The sequence below is a fragment of the Dermacentor albipictus genome, chromosome 6 (assembly GCF_038994185.2).
Source record: "Dermacentor albipictus isolate Rhodes 1998 colony chromosome 6, USDA_Dalb.pri_finalv2, whole genome shotgun sequence".
Lineage (NCBI taxonomy): Eukaryota > Metazoa > Arthropoda > Arachnida > Ixodida > Ixodidae > Dermacentor > Dermacentor albipictus.
The window spans coordinates 74,414,922-74,423,064 of record NC_091826.1 but is presented as its reverse complement, the minus strand read 5'-3'; the positions used below and the strand labels follow the sequence as shown (position 1 = coordinate 74,423,064).

Sequence of the window (8,143 nt, the reverse complement as noted above, 5' to 3'; positions counted from 1 at the left end):
CCCACTTAAGAGGGTGTCGAACGGCTGGAATTAGACCCCGGAGGTCGACGTCACCATTGATGACGCACATGCGCTGTAGTTAGGCAAGGCTGTCCGGTACACACATTAGGGAGTAGTTATCGGAGAAGTGATAACCGGCGTATTTGTCTCGCGGTGCAGCACAGCCGAGACGGCCCGCTAATTCGTCAGTGACAGGCGATAACACCTGCAGAATAGACGGCAGGAAAGCGTGCGAGGTGCCGAAAAGTGGAGTACTCCCGCGTCTTCCTAAGACGGTGTCGAACGGCCGGGAATAGGCACCGGGGGTTGACGTCACCATTGATGACGTACATGCGCTGTAGGTGCGGCAAGGTTGTCCGGATAGATTCAGTAGGGAGCAGTTATCAGAGAAGTGATGACCGGCGTATTCGTGTGGCGGTGAAGCACACTCGAGACGGCCCGCTAAGTCGTCAGAGGCAAGCGCTGACCACAGCAGAAAAGGCGCCAGGAAAGCCCCTGCCAACTGCCGGAAAGTGGAAGGTGAGCCATATTCAATGTGAAACGCGGTAAGATTTCTTAGCATTTCTTTCATTTACTTTGTTAATTTGTTTAATTTCATTTTGTTAGGGCATGTAGAATACTAGAAACTGGCATGCTTACAGTGTACAGGGTTCTTCTTTTAAATCCAGACAATTGTTTAACTGGGGCAAAAATGAGCTTTCTTTTGGGCCAGAAAGTGAACACATTATATTTCTTACATTTGATGTCTAATAACTTTTCTTCTCTGTCAGTGTCTGTCTGGTGCATTCTTCCTTTCAGCAAGTAGGAATGGCTCTCGCAGGCGTTTACTGGCCTCGGAGGCACTGCCAATAACTAGCGTTCTAGCTAGGATGACTGTATAAAGGATTTTCAAAGAGGGGCTCTGTGATAAGTGAAAGGAAAAAGTTAGGAAGTGCGGCGACGGGTTCGTTCGCCATTGGACCACGTGTGCGTGTGACTTGGTCAATTCAGCGGTGTCCCTGTGCCGTCGATTGGGCCACGTGCATGTGGCGAGCACGCGGTGAAATGCTTCGTGGCGGTACGTTTCGCCTATGCAGTGGCAGACGGAATACAGCAGGCCAAAGTGTCGGACGCCGGCGTTCGCTCCGAAGAGGTACAATGCCTGCTCGGGTGGCCAGCTCATGGACGGCCGAGTTACCTTGAGTCTTGATCGCCGGCGGTCGACATTTCGGCCTGCGGTGTTCCGCCTTGTGCCATGTAAGCGCTTGACCCGCGGCACCAAACATTTCGCTACTGCTTGCCGCACCTAAACTAAAATGTCTTTAATTCCTTCACAAATCGCCTTTGTACCTCCCAGTCAAATGGGGGTGAAGTAGGCGTATTGCGGTACTCACGCTGTCTGCCTAAATAATGCCCATCTCAATGGCAGTTTTATCGTACGCCCTTTCAATGCGAGCAAACATATGTACAAAAGGTAACGTGCTGGAGGACAAGCAAAAACGCCTATCTGGGTGTTTTTCTGTTTACAGTGTATGATCATGGGGCACGCCGCAGTACAGAAATCTAAATTAATTTGTCAACTTGGGGTTCCTTCAATTCAATTATGGTATTTTACGCGTCAAAACCACCTTCTGATTATGAGGCACGCCGTAGTAGAGGACTCCGCAGATTTCGACTATCTGGGGTTCTTCAACGCGCAGCTAAATCTAAGTACACAGCCGTTTTCGCCACCGACCGAAATACAGCCGCCACGGCCGGGATTCAATCTCGCGACCTCGTGCTTAGCAGTCAACACCATAGCCACTGAGCAACCACGGTGGGTGGTTTAAGGAACCTGCGGGTTCCTTAAAAGTCACCTTAATCTAATCACACGAGTGTTATCGCATTTCGCTCCCGGCCGCCACTGCCGGGATCGTACCCGTGAACTCGAGATCAGCAGCGCCACGTCATAGCCGCGGCGGGTGCCTCTACTGTACTGGACTAACTTCTGCCGTCAAAAGGTTAGAAGGGAATGAATGAATGAATGAATGTATGTTGTTTAGTGGCGCAAGGGCCAGGTATGGCCAAAGAGCGCCAAGACAGTGTTATTGATTTCTCGGTGGAATGATGAGTTCTGTGAAGTTGATGTGACGTGGCTGCAGAGGCGCCTAAAAATAGTCGCTGTAAAGTGCGTAAATACTACGTGCAATAAGAATATGGCAATGACTAATGACGAGTACTAGGAGCCTTACACTGCATTGCGAAAGAATGGTATGATGTGCAGAACATGTAAGATGCGAAAATTAGCTACAGCACAACTGCCTCGCCAGATCCCTTGAAACACAAGGGCCTGGAGCCATGTGCTATACAGTACAACTATCCCGGCGGCATCCTCTAACGAGAGGAGGCGCTACGAATGTATGAGACTAATAACATGCAAGGCCACATCTCTGAGGAAACCTAGCACTGTGTCTGTATTAAAAAGTGGTTCTGTACCACGAAACATTGCAGGATGAAGAGGAATCTGCTGCCGGTATGATAAGGACAAATGTCTCTTTCTCTCAGATTCGGCTTCCCGACACTCCAGGAGGACGTGAAGTACGGTCAGCCTCTTCCCGCATCTACCACAAGTTGGAATCTCACTACCGGTGAGTAGAAAATTATGGGTGCCGAATGTGTGTCCCATTCTGAGACGACAGAATAGGACATTTGTTCGGCGTGATCTTGAGGGCCAGAAGCCTAACTGTGGCTTTATCACGTAGAGCTTATTATTTGTTTGCGCGTCCCACGTGCACTGCCAGTGGTTTCGCACTTTCTTTCGTAAGAAATGCCTCAGATCTGTGACAGGCACAACAGCGGTAGGGTTAACAGCTTGCGATGTGATTCACGTGGTGATCTCGTCCGCCAGAACTTTACCTTCGATTCCCCTAAGGCCAGGTACCCAGCATATTCTGATATGCAGGTTAGATGAGTACGCTTTACACAAGACCGAATAGAGTTCATTAAAGACGGTATTTTTGTTTGCTGTGTGACATTAAGGCCTTCACGACGCTTAGAGAGTCCGTATAGATCGTTGCTTTTGGAAGTTTTGATTTTCTTGCATGCTTCACAAGAGAGAGTAATGCGTAGGCCTCGGCCGTAAAAATACTTGTTTCCGGATGCAGTACATCGTATTCCGAGAAGGATGGACTGACGACTGCATAGGACACCCCGGCATTTGATTTCGAAGCGTCTGTGTAGAACTCTGCGCAGGAGTGCTTGTACTAAAGTTCTGGGGAATGCATTCGGATTTAAGCCTCCAAAGCCTCCTTTGTAACTTTTATAAAGGATACTTCACATTCTACCACCTGCCACTCCCAAGGAGGTAAGAGCTTGGTTAGGTGCACTAAGCGATGCTAGAGGAGTCAGACATACGTTTCATCGCTAAGCTCCTTTACACGCAGCGAGAAAGGCTGTTTTATAGAGGGGCGATTGCAAAAACGTGTAGCACACGTCATATCGGTAACGGTATTAAAACATGAATGTTCAAGATTATAGTGCGCTTCAAGGGAATATGTAAAGCTGATGTATGATCTCTGAAGGTTGAGTGACCACTCATTCGATTCGGCATAAAAGCATCCAATCGGGCTTGTTCAGAAAGCGCCCGTGGCTAAGCGGATACCTAGATGGTGAACAGGGTCTAGCATCTTTAGCGTGCTCGGGGTGGCAGAGTTATATACCACGGCACCATAATCTAATCGTGACCGAATCAGGCTCTTGTAGAGATTCATTAAACACTTCCTGTCACTACCTCATGTGGTCTGGAATAGAAGTTTCATTAAGTTCATTGTTTTTAGACATTCTTCTTTAAGATGTTTAATGTGTGGGACGAAAGTGAGTCTATAGTCGAGCATAACACCTAGATATTTGTGCTCTTTGTTTACAGGTATCTGCTGTCCACACAGTTCTAAGCAAGGATCCGGAACCAGGCCTCTCGTTCTTGTAAAAAGAACACTAGATCTCGTGTGAGGATTGATTTTAAATTCATTTTTCTCTGCCCACTTTGACACTTTGTTCAAGCCATGCTGTACCTTTCTCTGGAACACTGCGAGGTTACAGGATTTGAAACCTATTTGAACGTCGTCCACTTAGACGGAATACAATATGGCTGGTGGTACGGAAGCACGAAGTGTTGTCATCTTAACAGTAAAGAGTGTGCAACTGTGCATGCCTCCCTGGGGTACACCAGTTTCTTGTGTAAAAGGACGTGACAGTACATTGCCAAATTTTACCCGGAAGGTACGAATGGACAAGTAGCTTTTTATTAGGTTTAGCATATTACAACGAATACCCATTTCTGACCATCCTCTCAAGATTCCGTAGCGCCATGTTGTGTCGTACGCCTTCTCCATATCGAGGAATATCGATAAGAAAAACTGTTTCTGTACAAATGCGTCACGGATATTTCCTTCAATGCGTACAAGATGAATGGTTGTGGAGCGCACTTCTCGGAAGCCACACTGATAGGGATCAAGCATTTTCCTCATTTCAAAGAAATAGATGAGTCGCTGATTAATAATTTTTTCAAATGCCTTTCAAAGGCAACTTGTGAGGACTATTGGGTGGTAACACACCACTGAGGAAGGGTCTTTGCCTGGTATCAAAACAGGGACCACAATGGCTTCTTTCCAAGCGATTGGAAGGTATCCTACAGCCCAAATAATGTTAAAAAGTGCGAGTAGTGTAACTTGCGTGTCATTCTGTAGGTTTTTGATCATTTCATACATGATTCTGTCAGATCCCGGTGCAGAGCTCTTGCATGAGCTCAAGGCAGCTCTCAACTCGGCAATACTAAAAGGATAGTTGTATGGCTCATTCTGTCGACACTTTCTTGCGAGTGGCTTACATTCTTCTGCTTGTTTATAGTTGAGAAATGATTGCGAATAATGGGTTGAACTTGGCACGCTCTCAAAGTGCTCCCCAAGTGAGTCTGCCTGCAGTGTATCGCCCCCTGTATTCACCAAAGAGAGTGAAATGTTTGTCGCCTTCTTATCTTATTTACTCTGTTCCAGGCTTTGGGCTCATCTGTAAACGAGTTGATATTCGATAAAAACTTCCGCCAACTTTCTATGCTGGCCTGTCGGCGGGTTCTCCTGCCTTCGGACTTCACTTTCTTAATGTTGGTAAGATTCTCTGCAGTGGGAGAAGCGCGTAGCAACCCCCATGCTTTGTTCTGTTTCTTACGAACGATCCTACATTCATCGTTCCACCATGAGACACGCCGTCTGCATGCCAAGCCACTTACTTCAGATATGCACTTAGATGCGGCATCTATAATGAAGGCTGTAAAATACTGCACAGCAGCATCAATTCCTAAAGAAGACATGTCATTCCATGAGGTACAAGTGAGAGTTCGGAATTTCTCCTAGTCGGCTGTATCAACCTTCCACCTAGAAGCCTGTGGGGGACATTCGTTTTCTTTATATGTTCTTAGCAGTAAGGGGATGTAGTCGCTCCCGTAAGGATTGTTCGTAACTTCCCATTCGAGTTCCGGCAGTGAAGACAGGGAAACTATGCTGAGATCAATTGAAGAAAAGGTTCAGTTTGCAAGACAGAAATATGTGGGTTCCTTCTTATTCAGAAGACATGCACCAGAAGAAAAAAGGAACTGTTCAACAAGACGACATCGCGCATCCATACGAGATTCACCCCACAAGCAGCTGTGCACATTGAAATCGCTAAGAACAACATACGGTTCTGTCAATTCATCTCTAAAGGACTGAAATTCATGTTTGTTTGATTTGTAATGTGGGGGTATGTAAAGCGAGCAAAAGGTAATGAGTTGGTTCAGGAGGACAACTCGAACCACCACTGCTTCAAGGGACGTTTGTAGCTGTAATCGTTGACACGCTATACTTTTATAAATAACAATGGCGATGATGCGAGGGCATCATCGCGATCTTTGCGGAACGCAACATACTTTCGGAGAGTTTGTGTGTTCTTATTATAAGTGTGTTTCCTGTAAACACAGCACTTTCAGATTGTTTTTGTGGATAAGTTCTTGCACATCATCAAGGTTTCTAAAATGACCTCCGGCGTTCCATTGAATCATTTGTGTATCCATATTGGAAGGAAATTAGTGCTGTCTGTGCAGAAAAAGAAGTGCTGAATACAGGGGTTAGCTTACAGAGCTCTTTCCAGGCCCAGGCCCTGTAACGGGGGTTTAGCCCATTTTGGAACGTTCGAGGGAGCCTCACCGCCCCTTAGGCGCTTGGTGCGCCGTGAGGATGGGTGTACTGTCCATTGCCTCTTGTAAGGCGCCGGACACGCACTCTTGCGAGCGAGAAGTTTTCCGAGAGAGTCTCGCCTCGGAAGGCAAAACCCCTGCGCCCACCAGCCCCGAGATAGATGGGGCTCCCTATGGAATTGAGCTGCGCCGGCTGTTGCCAGCGCTGGAAGTTCGCGGGGAGGTTGAGGAAGTCTTGGCTGCGCCTACCTTCGGGGCCGCTATAGGTCCTGCGGCATCGCTGCGTGTAGCGCAGGTTGCCGCAGATAGCTCTTGTGGGGCCGGCAAACCAACGGTAGCCTGGCTTGTTTGCTGGTTGGATGGAGTAGGCTTACCTGCTTCCACCCTGAGGGCAGGAGCCAAAGGTACCTGCTCACAGCACGCGGGCTGGGCACATGGCAATCGCCGCTGCGACGCTGCTCTCCGACGCGCCGCATCAGCATAAGGTGTGCTGTGGAAAGGTGAGCAACTCTTACGGGTTTCCTTAAACGAAATGTTTTCTTTGAGGGTGATTATTTCTTTTTCTTTCTCCCAGTTCAGACAGGAGCGTGAGTGGGCTGGCTGGTCACCACTGCAGTTCACGCAGTGAGGTGTGCCATGGCAGTTGTCGGAGGGGTGGCCCCGGACTCCACACTTTGCACAAGTTATTTGACCACGGCAGCTCTGCGAGCCATGGCCGAACCTTTGGCATTGGAAACAACGTCTAGGGTTTCGAATATATGGTCGGACAGATAGTATAATGTATCCCGTTTCAATTGTTTCTGGCAGAACGCTAGATGAAAATTTTAAGACAAGGTGTTTGTCGGAATTTCTTTCTTGACCCGTCTAAGAATAATACGCTTTACATCGGACACATTTTGATCTTTCCACCCTTCCAGGAGTGCAGGTTCTGTCAAATCCTGAAGGTCTGCCTCTGACACGACTCCGCGTGAGCTATCCATTGATCGGTGGGGTGTAATAGAAACTGGTATGTTGCCAAATGTCACCAAACTGCCTAGCTTCTCGTTCTGATTTTTCTGAGGGATCACAAGAAGAAGGTCTCCGTTTGCTATTTTCGTCACTTTATAACCGGACCCTAAGGCGTCGGTCAAAGATTTTGAAACTATGAATGGTGAAATGATTCTGGCCTGTTTTGCATCGTTCTCGCTGTGTACAACATGGTATTTTGGGTAGGTCTCTTTTGTGCGGGTGAAACATGTACTTAAGTCTTCGGTGCGTCCCCTCTTCTGAGGGTGACGATAAAGTAGGCGGGAAAATGCAGGTGTTCAATTAGTATTTCGGTTCGTTTTCGGCAGCAATGGCGGCCACCCGCCACGTAGCCCAACATGGGGACGCTGCAGAACTTTACGCGTAAGGCTGCAGGCGCCAACTATACATTGCCACTATAACCTAATATATTTACCCAAGGGAGGGCACATACACGAGGTTAACCCTAGCCGGGCTAGAAAATTAGGAAGTGACGGAAGAGAAGAGATGATAGGACAGTAAAAGAAGATAGGAAAGAAAAAGATTGAAGAGGGGGAGAGGAAAAGGCGACTGCCGATTTCGCCCAGGTGGGTGAGCCTGGAGGTGCCGTCTACGTGAAGCAGAGGCCGAAGAGGCGTGTTGCCTCCACCGGGGGGCTTAACAGTCCGAACACCCGGCATCGGCTCAACCCCCAGGATACGGCTACGGCCAGGATACGGCCAGGATACGGATTCCCCAGAACCGGCTAAGCCGCGCACGGCTACACGCGGGATGGTCCAAACCTCGTGTGCTCAGGTACATGGTGTCGCAACACACCAAACGCCTGCTGACTAAGACGCCCCTGCGGGGAAGGTTAGAAGAGAAGGGGGGGAGGGGCTTATTGTGATGTCCCTGAGGCAATAGCCCTTTTCACATAGCTCGCCAGCAAGGCCAATCCGAACAGGTCGCGAAGCT

At 48.3% G+C, this 8,143-nt stretch overlaps 1 long non-coding RNA gene across 2 annotated transcripts in view; it reads left to right on the top strand.

The window, feature by feature from the left end:
• The first annotated feature begins 275 nt into the window (after positions 1 to 275).
• The window catches only part of LOC139046918 (uncharacterized), a 59,021-nt gene continuing 51,153 nt past the window's right edge, over positions 276 to 8,143 (top strand). For both annotated transcript variants that reach the window (XR_011506984.1, XR_011506983.1), the window contains exon 1: positions 276 to 519. This is a non-coding gene — a long non-coding RNA (uncharacterized lncRNA). The remainder of the gene's footprint in view (positions 520 to 8,143) is intronic.